The 14432-nt window shown below is 44.4% G+C and overlaps 1 protein-coding gene across 2 annotated transcripts in view; it reads left to right on the top strand.

Moving 5' to 3' along the window:
• BABAM2 (BRISC and BRCA1 A complex member 2) overlaps positions 1 to 14432 on the top strand; it is a 398067-nt gene that overhangs the window by 348227 nt on the left and 35408 nt on the right. The gene's annotated exons all lie outside the window — the stretch shown is intronic.

Below are 14432 nucleotides of genomic sequence, written 5' to 3' on the forward strand. Positions count from 1 at the left end.
CAGATTGGAAATTAAAACAAAACAAAACTGGCCCTTCACCTCAGCGAATTTAGGAAGCACAGCTCTCCAGCATTCCTACCTCAGCCTGAGCCCTGGTGCAGAAACTGCCCACTTCTCAGATGAGGCCCAGGGGCCTGTCGCCCTGCTCTGGTCCTGCAGAGCCAGTAACCGGCACAGCATGTCTAAACATAATATTTCTTGGCCACAGAGTTTGGCCCCTTGTGAGCAAAACATAGACAAGAGTAAAACACTCAGCCGGTGGCCCTAAACTGTCCTGCGCAAGCGGCCCCTCGGAGCCACTGTGGGGTTTGCCCTTGACTTTCTCTGCCACGGCCAGGTGCACGGGCCACTTGGGAGACAAAACAGAGTTGTCCCTGGACCTGTGGCTTAGTCAGAAACCTCAGGGTGGTTCAGCAGGGATGCGCATCAGCAAACAAGGCCGTTGATCTCACGATCTACTTTTTATTACCTGCTAAAGAAAAATGGCGCATTATGAGACAAACAGAAAACAAAGCTGAAGTAGTAGGTAGGCAGTCTCTCTTCATCTGAACCCCAGACCCTGTAACGCAGCCTCCTACTCCCGACTTCTCACACTGTACCGTGAATATTTGGTTTGCTGACCTTTCCCAGTGAGGAACTTTTTAGGGCAGAGTTCATTTTTCCTTCATCTCGAAATCCCCTTCCCTTGGCACAGGGGTCAGTCAGGGCAACTCAGAGTCTTGGTAAATCGATGTACAAACTCACAAACTCTTTTCTTATTTGACTGATCATCATGCATTTGGTCCTATTCTCATACCAAGTCGCAACTGATTTTTAAGTCATTAAAATGCCATAGGTCAAACTAATGGTAAGAGATGCCTTATCTGTCACTGGCCAGGACCAGTCCCATGGTCAGGAATGCTCATGGTCACCGTCTTTGAGGTTCAGACAAGCAGCTCTCTCTTCTCTTTTTCTACAAGTCTTAAACTGCCCTGCTGCTTAAACCAAATACATACACATATACACACATGTATAGATTTAGATAGAGGGGTGCGTGTGTGTGTGCACGTGCACACATGAGACATGGTACCACCTGTTAAAGCATTCCTCTAGACCTGCGATTGCCACACCTCTCCTCCTCGATTCTCTTTCCACTTACTGGCGCCTGCTCATGCACTCCTTTGCAGATTTCTGTTTAATTTTTCCATAAGCTAAGTTTGAGTGCTGACTTAGTAAGTTGAACATTTAAAGAATCAAACCTGTTTTTCCACGAAACCAATTAATGACATATCTCAAGTGAACCATTTGGCTTCTGGAAACAGAGTTTTCCATCACACAGAGTATTGGTAAGGGGTCATGAAGGAGATGCGGCAGGTAAGACTAGCTGTTCTATCGTAAGGGCAGCAGGCAGGCTAAATGAGAAGGTTAACCGTCGAGTCCGTATCAGTCTCCACTGAGGTGTGACCAGTTTAAGGTACTTCGTATTAAAGCTCTTTGGAACTTCCCTCTCTTTTTTATTCCTGTCTGATTCTTTTCTTCTGTCCCCAAGTGTTCTGCACATATGAACTTCAACTTTTGTGTGCGAGTCTTAGTCTTAACCGGAGCCTGATGGCCGTGCCCCACCTTCTTTAGAAGGAAAAGCTAGATAGGCCTCATCTGAGCTGCCCTCACTAGCATTCAAAAAAAATTTTCCTTTATCCTGCAGACCTTGGTTAGTCTGTGTGGGCTAGAACGGGGGGGGGGGTGCAATTAAGGTCATTAAGCTGGCGTCAGGGTGTAGGGCAGGGAGAAAAGCAATTCCTGGAGGCAGAGGGAGCATATTGAATTACTTCAGGTGTGAATGATTAGTATTTGCAGCAGACCTAAAATGGCGGGCGTGGGAGGCTTAATACAGAGTGTATTCAGCTGTGTAGAGTAGGGTGCTGTTTTTTAAAAACATCCGTCCGCACTCCTCTTTCTCCATGGTGGGAGCAGACATGGCCCCCGGCCCCCGCCAGTCCCCTCCTAACAGGACAGTGCCTGTAGGATGCGCTGTCACCAGTGACCCTGTCCAGAGATGGAAACAGAAGGAAGAGTGTCAGGTGACAGAATACTGGCAGAACATTAGACCCAACCTGGATGTGAGCAAATGAGGAGCAAGCAGTGGTTTTATTTCAGACATGCAGTAGGATTCTTCCCCAGTCAATAGCAGAACATTCTAATGGCACCAGAAGGGCCGGGTTCACAATCTCAAGGCCTGGATCTGAGGTCCCGCGCTGTTACGTAACTGTAGTTCTAAACAGACTGCTGTCTCTGAGTGTCCGCGTTCTGACCTGTAAATGCAGTAATATGCCCTGCTTGAAAAGTACACATGAGATAGTATATGTGAAAGCATATTGAAGCCATAAAACGTATGTCATGGCATTCACCAGGCGCCTGGCATTATCAGACTGAAGTGCAGGCGGGCAGTCAGGGAAGGATATGGAGATGTTGAAGCCGTCAGACGGTATCGATAGCTGGGACTTTCTGGGACTTTCTAAAAGAGGAAAGCTGAGGGCCAAGCCTTCAGGGTTAACAAGTCCCTCAGTCGAGCTTTGGGAATGAGGGGCTGTTAAGCAGATGGAGAAAAGACAGTAAACATTTTAAAAGGAAAGGAAGTAGCAGATCGATAGTGTTATGGAAACCATGGGAGAAGAACAGAAATGAGTAACAGGGTCAGATGCCATTAAAACCCCATAGATATGAACATAAAAGACTTTCCCAGTCAAAAGGAAGAAAACAAGAAAATTGAAACATCAAAAATAAAAAGTCCTGAAAGTCTGAGATCATTGTACCCTTGAGCATAACTTACAAGGTCTGAAAGACAAACACCTCCTCCTTTTCCTCCTCCGGATCTGTTGTGACCGTACACGCCAGCCCTCTGCTCCCTCTCCTGTACGCGTTCTTCGTCAACGGCCAGAGAACTTGCTTGCCCACAGCAGCCCCTGGCTGAGACGGCAGAGGAGCCGAATTGCCCCCGAGGAAAAACTCCTTCCAGAATGTCAGAAACAAGCAGTAAATATAATTGGTAGCACTTGCAGTGGAAAGAACATGGACTTCAGACCCAGGCGGGTGGGGAATAGCCCGTCTTCTTCATGGCTGCAAGTAAGTCCTCGGGCTTGCCCCAGGGACAAGCCTGCTCCCTAGAGACAAAGGGGCAAGAGAGAATCATGTGGCAGAAAGTACCTAGCATATCGTAGGTGTCTGATAAATGTTGATTTCCTTCCTGGTTCTTAGCATTAAAAAAATGTATTTATTAGAATGAAACACAAAACTAAAAACTACCACAAAAACAAAAAATTGCCTACGCCTAAATGTTGTCTGTGGCATGAGATGTTTCAGAGTTGGGGTAACGAAGACCCCAGGGTCTTACTATAAAAGGAGCTGCAGCCACTTGGCTCCTGCTGGGAGATGCCCCCGGGTACAAGTGGCCAGTGTAGCTCCCTGGACGTGGGGTCAGGAGCCCTGGAGTCCCTGGGGCAGCTGCTCAGGCTGCTTACCCCCCATCCCGCAAGCTGTTCAGTTACCAAATACACAGATGATTCCCAAGGCCCCTTTCTGTACTGTTGTTTAATGAGTGTGTCCTCTGTTTGACAAGACATGGAGATTTTAAAGTAAATATCTCACCTATCTGCAGCTCAGCGATACCCTGCGAGCACACCTGTCAAAACACAGCCGAGAGGAGCGGAGTTGGCTAAAGAGGGGTCACAAAGTCTGTGTATTTTACTCACAGGGAGCCCTCCAGGCCTGGCTCTTATCCCTTCTAACAAGCTGGAGCGCTTGTGCCAAGCCTCCAGCAGCTTAAGTGCCCATAGATGGTCCGTAGTGTACAGGTGTACAGACCAAATAGCCGCAGCTGGGAGCGAGGTGGAGGGAACCGAGAGACGACAGACAGCAGGTGTCAGACGTCAGTATCAGGGCTGGCTTGCTCATGCCTGATGTCGCAACTGTGGGGCCCACTCTGAGAGCTAATATTTACAATTTTCACTTTGAGACATTTAGAAAGGGATATGAGGGAAGTAAACGTGAAGTCTCCTTCAGAAGGCTGTCTATCAAAATCAGTAAAAAAGAGAACAGTTTTGGAGCTTTGAAGAATAAAGGCTCGGTGACTGAATATGAATATGCCTTTCTCAGGTCACACGGATCCAGCCTTTGGGTCCAGCCTTGGCGTGAATATGCTCTTACTCCGTCACGTTTGAACGTACAGGCCAGCTGCTCAGTTAGCTCAAGGACTTGGCTCCGTACGGGATCGCCTCAGCTGACGCAGGTGTTCTTGAGTTAGTAACATAGGAGAATAGGACCGTTTAGAAGCATCGTTTTCAGCAGCAGTCATACCTTCCTCTCAAACCACATTTCTGATGAGAATTGCTATCAAGAAAGAACATGAATTCCCGTTCCCTCCTGCACCCCCCACCCATCCTCACAGAAGAAATAATGACCAAGGAGCTGGCCCCAAAACGGTAACCACTAAACAAAAACATGGAAATTCACAGACCAAACAGTAATCTTTAAATACATGAAGACTGATTATATTTCTGGTCTTTTTTTTTTTTTTTTTTCCAAAGAGCAAAACCGCTTACGAATAAATAGTTGAGCAAAAAAAGAAAAAAAAGAAGCCTCTAACTTACAGGAAGCACCTATGCGAATGAAGAGATGCAGGATCCAAGCACAAAAGGAAACCGTCTGGCCGCGTTTTCACCAGGCTTCCTCTGTCTTCAGCTGTTCTCTGGGCCGTGGTCAACTTTTGCTACAAAACCCCATCTGACCTGAGATTCTCCAGATTTTTTTTTTTTTTTATTTGAAGGAAGAAGATTGTAGAATTCAAAGTGAAGCGTTCCAAAGGACTCCTGAATTTGCCTCAAATAGAAATATGGGCAGAACTAAGTTGGAAGCTTAATTCAAAGAATTTGGCTACTTTTAATCTATGGGTTATATTTTCTCGGCTGGAAGTCAGGTTGGAAAAGTAAATTATATAGACTCAGGTTTGTTTGTTTGTTTTAATTGCTTCTGAGAGAAAGTGAGTAATCATAGGTCTCATTTATGGATATCTGCTATGTGCCAAGTAGTCTCTGTATATTCATTATATCGTGTAAAGCACTCAACAGCCTTGCAAGGTAGGTATTATCCCATTTTAAAGATTAGAAAACCTAGACTCAGGGAGTTTAGTAAATTGCCTGAGGTCACCCACGCAGTAACTGGGAGAGCAGGAATCAAGCCCAGATTTGTCAAATTCCAAAGATCATATTCCTTCCAGTATACCGTCCTGTTCTTGATTCCGTTTAGGCTCCAGATACTATATCAACATGCTTTATTTCCAACCCAGAGGTTAGAGGTTTTCTCGTTTGATGGATGAGGAGAGAGCCTCGGAGGGACCAGTTAATATGCCAAAGTTGTACAGCTACTAAGTGGAGCCTAGTTTGCCACGTACAGAGCACGTGCCTTCTTCACCTGAAAAAACATTCGAGTTCACCTAAATCAGCTGTTTCCTGTCTACCTCACCAGTGGGAACTGCACCTAGAGCCACCAAAGAATGCAGTGGCTCATCTTCGAACATTTCTAGGGAAGATACCCCATACCCCTTAATCTAGCAGGTCAGACATTTTTCTGTCATTTTAACATCTCAGCACAGTATAAATCCAGAATGGAGAATGCTTGGAAAGTGCAACGCACAAATAAAAAATAGGCTAGTAGAGGTTTCTGTGGAGCAGAATGACATGGTGACCCGGGAGTCTAACCCTGTCTTATGAGGAAACAGAGTTGCTCTTGAGAGGCATGGTTTCCAAGCACTGCCAGATATTTGACTTAAACTATGTCCCATCCCAATCTTAAATCCAGTCCCAAATCTCAGGCCCTACTGTATGAATTGTCCACATAGGAAGTCAGAGTTATTTAAGAGAAAATGGAGGGCTCCCATAAATGGCCAACAGCCCATTATCGTCAGGCTTTTCCCTCAGAGCCTCCCATGACTATAAGGGACGCACAAGTAAGTCTTAAGAGATGTTTTATAAAGAGGAATCAATCCCCATACTGAGGAGTACACAGCTGCTCTCCTCTAATAATAAAGTGATTTTTGATTTGTGCATTCTCCTTTCCATTCTGGAGGATTTATACTGTGCTGTGGGTATTTAAGTTATAGGAAAACTTCTCTGGAGTGAGTGGCATGGGCTACTTCCTCTATGAATGTTCCAGACTAACACTGCTTATAGAAAAGTGTCCATATTCCTTTGCTTTGCACAGTTTGACATACTCTTCTCTGTTCTGGCTGTCCAATACGGTTCCCTCTGCCTGGATCCCCTCCCTTCCTCCCTCCCCTCCCAGTCAGAATCCTTCTGTTACACCCACCTGTCAAAATCCCCCTTGTTTTTCAAGGTTCTGCTCATCTAATAAGGCTTCTTTTTGTTTTTGTTTTTTAATTTTTTAGAAAGAGAGAGGGAGAGAGAATCTTAAGCAGGCACCACCTCCAGTGCAGAGCCCGACGCAAGGCTCAATCTCAACCCTGAGATCATGACCCGAGCTGAAATCCAGAATTGAACACTTAACCAGCTGAGCCACCCAGGCGCCCCAAGGCTTCCGGAAGCTTTTAGACAGATTCTCTTTCTACCCCATACCCCATGGTGGTTACTACCTCTACTATAAGCCTCACTGCTGTCTCCCTTCCCAAGGGCAGTGAGAGTCGAGTGCGTGCTGGCACTGTCGAGAGGACGACCCAGCTTTGGTCATGCGTCCTCCCTAGAGCCGGCTCATAGTCAATGCTCCAGGAATGCTTATCACATTGGATACTTGTGGCTGTTTTCTCTAGAATATAAAGCTCATAACTAGATCCTTTAATAAAACAAGATTAGTTTCAGACTTTTTTTTCTTCCTAAGGCTTTGTTAGTCATCCTTTACTCTGGAGTAGTCACAATATTTGTAAATTTGTACCTGGCAGTGTGTTGCAGGTTTGCAAGACTGGAATTGAAACTGACCAGTGTCAGTCCCTCTCCTTTAACTATTTTGAATGTGTCCTTTTCCTTCTAATCATCTACATTTGGTACATTGTCCATGAATTTCTTTTTAATTAAAAGCTTATGGCTCTTTAAAGACTTTGCCTAGTTTTTAAGTGCCAACGCCTTTGCATTTGAATGTATTTTAACTTATTTAAGGATTCTTTTCATCACATTCTTCCCTAATTTAGCCAGATTTCTTTTTTAATCCTCCCAGGCCAGGAGTTTATTTATTGTGACTAAGGGTTTTGTTTTTGTTTTTTTTGGTTTTTTGTTTTGTTTTTTTTTTTTGGTGACTAAGTTCTTTTAAAGATAGAAGTTAAAACAGTATTAAATGCTATTTATGGTGTTCTCTGTTGCTTGATTTCTTTCTGCATCTCATAAAAACATGTTTCCTTTTTTACATGTCTAGTGCAATCAACGTTCCCTCACTTTATGATCTCTGCCAGTCAATCACTGGTTATATATCAACCAGCTGCTGTGCGTCCAGCCCAGTGTTACACATGTGCAGGATATAAAATATCAAGTGCACTGAACTGTTAGCAGTCCAGCCCCAACTGGATTGTGTGGCCGTGGAGGATGGAGAAATCACTGAGCAACAGAGCAGGCAAGGAAGGCTTCCTGTAAGAAAAGCAAGAGCCAGTTGAGGGATTGAACAAGGAGCCAGGCGTAAGGAAATGCTTTTCTGAGTTGGATATATAGAGCGTAAGGTGTTCCGCTGGAGACTGTACCACAGTGTGCATTTACCCCATCTCATGTAGCTAGACACTTGAGATGTTTCCCATTTCTGTTATCACAAACAGTGCTATAGTAAACTTTCTCCTATGTGTCTTCTTATGCACATGTGATAGTATTTTAGGGGTGGAATTGGTGAGTTATGAAGTACGTACCTCTTCACTTTTATTGTACAAGAGGTTATAGAAATTTGCATTCTCATGAGTGAACGAGAATTCCCACTGCCTTGACAGCACTTGAGCATTATTGGCTTTTAAAACTGTTGTCAGTCTAATGGGTATGAAATGGGATGGCCTTGAGGTTTTACTTTGCAGTTCCCTTACAGTGCTCCTTTCCTCCAGTTCAGCAAGCATTTATGAAGAGTCTCTCTGGTGTCATGTACTCTTCTAAATAGTAGAAATACTAAAATAACTAATCCCTGACCCTCACCCTTAGGAGCTCACAGTCTAAGTGATTCCAACCTGGGGAGAAATATCAGAACCACTTAAGGTGCATTTTCAAAAATCAGAGGTCTGAGGTAGGGCCCAAGCTATCGCCCTGTTGATTCCATGATGATGCCGATGCTTAGTTCCAGCTGCGAACCTCTGGTCCCGTGGGAGGAGAAGCTCCTGTCTTCAGTCTGGGCTCGTCTCTGTGGGCAGGGTGAGAGAGCCTCACTCTTCACTGGCCGGCACTATGGCATCGCTTTTATCTTGAGGCTCTTCTTGCAGTTTTATGTGAATGTCTCATGGGGTGTTGGGATGATTCATTTGTATCTATAAAGTACCTCAAAAGCAAATGCTGAACAAAATAGAAGCCGAGACCAGATTTCCCGTAACTCCAGCTATCCGGGACAGCTGTAAACCTGGAAGGAAACAAACAGAAAAGAGAGGAGGAGGAGGAGACGCTCACTGAGCAGGGCTGGAGGAAGGCACCCCGGAGCTCACACCACCTCACCTCCTATCCATGCAGCACCGGCTTCACGCTGTGTTCTGGTCTCGGGAAGGACAGTCGGTGACACCGACTCTTCAGAAGCTGAGACACGTGTGGAATGAAGTAAACAAAAGAGAAGAGGGAAGAAAGAGAGATGACATTGAGAGTTGGCATTGATGAGAAGCGGTAAAACAAAAAGGAGCTGGCTGGAAAAAGGAAACGAAGTAGGGAAAGTTTGTCATCAGGGGGCAGACAGCATGTCACTCCCTGGTAAGCCCTGGGGACCTCAGTGTGCCACTCTGAGGGCACATCACCTCTTACCCATGCACAGTTTAAGAGGTCTGGCCCTTAGGTAGGAGGCATTGGGAAAGAGCAAGCTAAGTCTTCCTTAACACTGGAGGCCATCATGTAGAAATGATTTTTTTTCACATGTTTTCTGTCATCAAGAAAAGGCTAAGCTATTTCCAGTATACCATATATGCTGAGATGTGAAGGTCTGTCCAGAGTTTAGAAAGTGCCATCAAAATAGTTAAAACTTACGTGCTATGAGCGTTTGTGCCACAGTTAGAAATTTCACATACGTGGAACAGTGGATAAAGCCAGATTGAAAACCAAACAAAGAAGAAAGAGGGGGAAGAGGAAGGGAATGCATATTTATTTATGACCTGCTCTGCTTTTGTCCAGTCTTGTCAGCAATGCTGAGAAAGAAATTATCCTCATTTTGTAGATGAGAACATCAGGATTCAGAGAGATGAAATATTTTGTCTATGGCCTCACCACTAATAAATGGTGGGGCTAGGAATTAAACCCATTTTTATCTGACTCCAAAGGCTGTGCTTTTTCCCACCATACCACACGATCTCCTCCCATATTAAGATGTTTAGAACGTACAGCAGAATTCAAGGCCCAGGCTTTAGTTTGGTAATATTAAAACCCCACAGGTAACCTGTCTATGTGATCAAATCTCACAAAAGATAATGAAAATTTGAATGCCTGCTCAACAAAATCTGGTGATTAGCCTCCCCTGTCACTTAAATGTAAGACAGAGATGGTAAAAGGAGACACTATTTGATTTTTAATGCTTTGGGTCAGGATACTTCTGAATTGGAAAACTTTCCTTTTATATTTCCTGTAGGCGAGTGCTTTGGGTGTGTGGTGTTTCACTTTCTCATGGTTAGACTCGTGTGTCTCAAAGGTTTTGTGTGCAGTTACTAAGATGGTGTCAGTAAGGGGTGGTCAGTTAATAAGCGGCAGACTTCGCTGGGTGGTTGTGTGCCCACTGTGAGGGAAGCTTGGGGATGAGATGTGAGCAAACTGCTTTTAGGGAGAGTTGACCTCAGATGGAGTCATCGTTGGAGGGGCGTTTACAGCAAGTCAACATGGGGTTAAAACTCTGCTAATGAGGCTTCGAGGAACTGGAGAGTCTACAGAGGACTGAAAATGGAAACACCACCGTAACCACACAAAGCGAAGGCATGAGTATCTTCCCTGCTGACCCAGGAACACGGCAATATAGCACTTGGAAGGTTTGGAGAAATGAAATAACGGCTGACTTGTGAATAAGGATGAAAATATCCGATGATGTGACTCCCAGGGAAGCAATTATGGTTAACCCCTCATTTGTTTGGCATTTTCAAGTATTGAACTGTCCCACAGAACTGCATTTTCCTGACAACTCAGACTTTCCTATTTATGTGCCTTGAATGTTTTCAACCATGCTTGGTGGAAATACTTCTGAAATTGGGTATTCAATTATCCTGCCTTATTGAACAAAAGCTGCAAGAAATAACATTTCTTTAGATGCCTTTGACTGCAACTCTGACGAGCCCTGATTAAAAGAGGTTGAAGTAGTTAGTACTCGCTGTGGTCTCACATAACAAGGAATCCAGAGCTGGGCATTCCAGGGCTGATGAATTCAATAGCTCAGTAATGTCAGGCTGACTTTCCCCTCATGGTCACAAGGTGGGTACACAGCTCCAAGCCTCAAGATCTCACATGACAAGACCTAGGCAAGAATGAAATGGGGGCTTCTCCTTATACTTGTCTTTACTCAGAGAGGAAAATATTTCTCAGAAGACCCCTAGCCAACTTCCCCTTGGGTCTCATTGGCAGGACTGAGTCACATTTCCATCCCCTGGTCTTATGGAAGGCTGAGAGATTGAATACCCAGCACTTTTGCACTCTGAAGTGGGGGGAGGGCTCTACCCATAAAAAAGAAGGGTGGAAGGGCACCTGGGTGGCTCAGTTGGTTAAGTGTCCAACTCTGGATTTCGGCTCCAGTCATGATCTCAGGGTCATGAGATCAAGCCCTGGATTGAGCTCTGCACTGGGTGTGGGGCCTGCTTAAGATTTTCCCTCTCTCCGTCTCCCTCTGTCCCTACTCCCTTCTCTCTGTTTAAAAAAAAAAAAAAAAAGATGGAGAATGGATGGCTGTTGTCAGGGAACCAAGAGTGTCTGCCAGGTTACCAGGATTGGGAGTGAACCTCACTTACGGTATGGTGATAGCTTGAGGGATGATTGGGCTTTTCATTCTATGCTGAACGGCCCCAGACTGGGATTATTTTTGATTTCCTAAGTCTACTTTTATGTATTATTCTCTCTTTTTCCTCTGTGCCAGACTGCTAGTTACCATTACTTACTGTTCATGTACCTTGCCCCAATCTTGCCATAATTAGATTTTTTTTTTTTTCTGGAAAGATCCTATGGTCAAACTTGCGAGAACTGTGCCTGAAATGTTCTGAGTGAGCATCCGACAGCTGTCCTGCGCATCCCCTACGTGATGTGGCCTTGCTTTCGGCTGCTCAGGGACATTTTTCCATCGCGAGGTCTTTGAAGAAGTGACAGATTTCTAGAGAGTCTTACGAATTTAGATACAACTCTAATAAAGTCATCTTATGGTGAAAGGATGAGCATTTGGGGACAGTTAAGCTTGTTTACTAGAGAAAGCAAACCTGCATCTGTCTGTCTGAATCCCAGCGTGGTGTAGAGAGAGGCAGCAAAGTGTATTGGTCCATATCCGGCTCCCTGTCAAAGCTGCATGGCTGCCAGTTGCCTGGAGAACCAGCACGAGGTCTGGGACTGTGACCCACGGGACTCCTCCCGGCAGCGACTGTCCAGCTCGGGGCAAGCTGGTGCAGAGCTCAGGATCCCGGCCCTCCGCCAGGGCAGCAGGGCCCCGTGAGCGGATCCTGTGCGATGCCCAGGTCATGCAGAATTGCAGGTGTTCGGCAAGGACTTGTTTCAACAAGTTCTTGAAGAAAGTAATGCTTTGGCAGTGGTTATTGAAATTATACCGAACAAGTGAGGACCATCCCTTCCGTGGATGGAGAGCTGACCAAAATTCAGTCTCTGTCTACAGGAAGAAGGAAATAGGAAGCAGTTGTCAAAATAGTACTGACGATGAGTGAGTGAACCAAATGGAATGATTTTCCCCTGGGAATCAAACTGGAGCTGGTAGGTGGGTTGTATTCGAAGAAATCCAATGGTTAAAATGTTCCGTTTTGATGTAGCTGACGCTATGAGGCCAAACGGCTTAGAACCCAGGGGGCACCTCAGAGCAAGTTAGCTGTTTGAAGGCCTGCGGCCATTGTTTTACTTTGTGTCAGAAAATCATGAGTGAGGGGCGCCAGGCTGGCTCGCTGAGCAGAGCAAGCGGCTCTTGATCTCAGGGTTGGGTTGAGCCCCACGTTGGGTGTGGAGATTACTTAAAAATAAAACCTTAAAAAAAAAAAATCACGAGTTAGCTTTATAGGCAAACGTTAAGTGGCAGAAACATTTGGGGATAAGGAAAACAGGCTTTGTGTGTGTGTGTGTGTGTTTTAATTCTGACTAATTTGTACCATTCAAATCATTCTTACAAGAAAAATGCGAAGTATTTCTCATAAACATTCTAGTTATTAACTCTCTCTTACACAGAACATTTTTGAAGAATCTATCCTTTTATTGACTGCTGACTGAGAGAGATAGGATCCAGTTTAGTTAAGTTGAATAAGATATTTGTATTTTTTTAATTTTATTTTCTCATATGCAGATTACCGATTTTATTTCTCTGGTACTCTGACCATTCCTGCTTTGCTGATCCTCTAGCTACCGTGCTCAAATTTTAATATTGGCTTCGACTCTACTTTTTTAGAAAAAGCTCCATGGAGAAATAATCATGCAATCAATGTTTTTCTGGGATCACGGTACATATCAGCATGTAGCTGGCTGGCAATTTTTTTTTTCTTTTAATCAGAACAATTCACTTGCCTGGGTAAATAAATTTACATTCACATTTTGAATCGTTTCTGATCTGAATTGGGCATTTAGGGGGTCAAAGTGGATGGTTCAGAACTAGGTGGGAAAATCATCTTTCAGCATGTCAAAATACCGGCGGCTCATTTTCTACAAAACAAAATAACAGGAACAAAAAAATACCATGTATTCCAAAGCCCAGAAAAAGCTGGTAGCTTGACAGTCACGAGTACTGTGGTATTCTCTGTATTACTTCGATACTGAATGTGACTGTACTTACTTTAGAATTGAATTCTATTGTTCAAAATGACTGCATTTTTGAAGGGAAGCTTACGTGTTAAATACTTTTCACCAGCGCTGTTCATGACCGCTCTGGGGGTTAACGTGAATCTTGTTTTATATTTGGAAACTTAACATGTAGTATAAACAGTTGAAGTCAAGTTAAACTGTATGCGAATGGGCATTTTTTCTAAAATTAGAGGAGGTGCAGTGACTAATCAGAAAAGATAGAAACTTGGGGCGCCTGGGTGGCACAGCGGTTAAGCGTCTGCCTTCGGCTCAGGGCGTGATCCTGGCGTTATGGGATCGAGCCCCACATCAGGCTCCTCCGCTAGGAGCCTGCTTCTTCCTCTCCCACTCCCCCTGCTTGTGTTCCCTCTCTCGCTGACTGTCTCTATCTCTGTAAAATAAATAAATAAAATCTTTAAAAAAAAAAAAAGGAAAGATAGAAACTTAATTTTAGAAAGCAATATTTATTCAAGATGACTGAAGATGTTACAAATCATGCTTTGTAATGTAAAGGGACTCAAGCGGGTTTTCTGAATTGGATTATTTCTAATTTGAGTCAGTCTGTTTTTCATATTTTGTATTGTTCCTGCATGTTACTAAATCTCTGCTTTGGCACAAATAAGCATGTGCTGAAACTGCGTTGAGGCACGTGGAAAATGTGACTTACGAGTGGACATTCACAGTCTTGCTACTTTTTGGGGGTTGTGGTGATTCATATGCAGAAACCCCCTGCAGGACTGAGTCAGAGTCAGATAGGCTCTGTGGCCTAAGAGGTCTTGCCACTGGACAGTTTTTCTGTTTCTTGTTGCTTGGGTTTTTTAAAAGTTTGCTACGAACCTGACTTTTCCTTCATGAAATCATTTTGGACGGTTAGAGGGCCGAGCCCAAGTCAAATGTCACCCTATACTGGCATGGTGACACATACACAGCTAGCTAGTGTGTATTTTCATATATTTGCCTCATGTAGCCAGAAAGATGAATCTTGTACATTCTTCACCGTAGAGACTTTAGCTTCCTAGACCGTGGTGATGACACAGTGAATGTGTTGTGAGCAGGTTGTGCCAGTATCATGAAGAGCAGGAGACAGTGGGGCTCAATAGAAGGAGCTCAGAATTTACACCATGGGTCTAGATTTGAGCCCTGCCTCCACCTAGCTAGGGCAGGGGCTGGTTAGTCAACCTCTTTGGAGTGTCAAGTTTGTTCGTCTGTTAAATGCGCATGGTAAAAAGAATGTCTGCTTCATGGAATTGTAAGTCTCAAATTAGAGAAAATATTTAAAAGTAC

This window comes from Ursus maritimus, unplaced genomic scaffold (assembly GCF_017311325.1).
Source record: "Ursus maritimus isolate PB19 unplaced genomic scaffold, ASM1731132v1 scaffold_6, whole genome shotgun sequence".
Taxonomy (NCBI): Eukaryota; Metazoa; Chordata; class Mammalia; order Carnivora; family Ursidae; genus Ursus; species Ursus maritimus.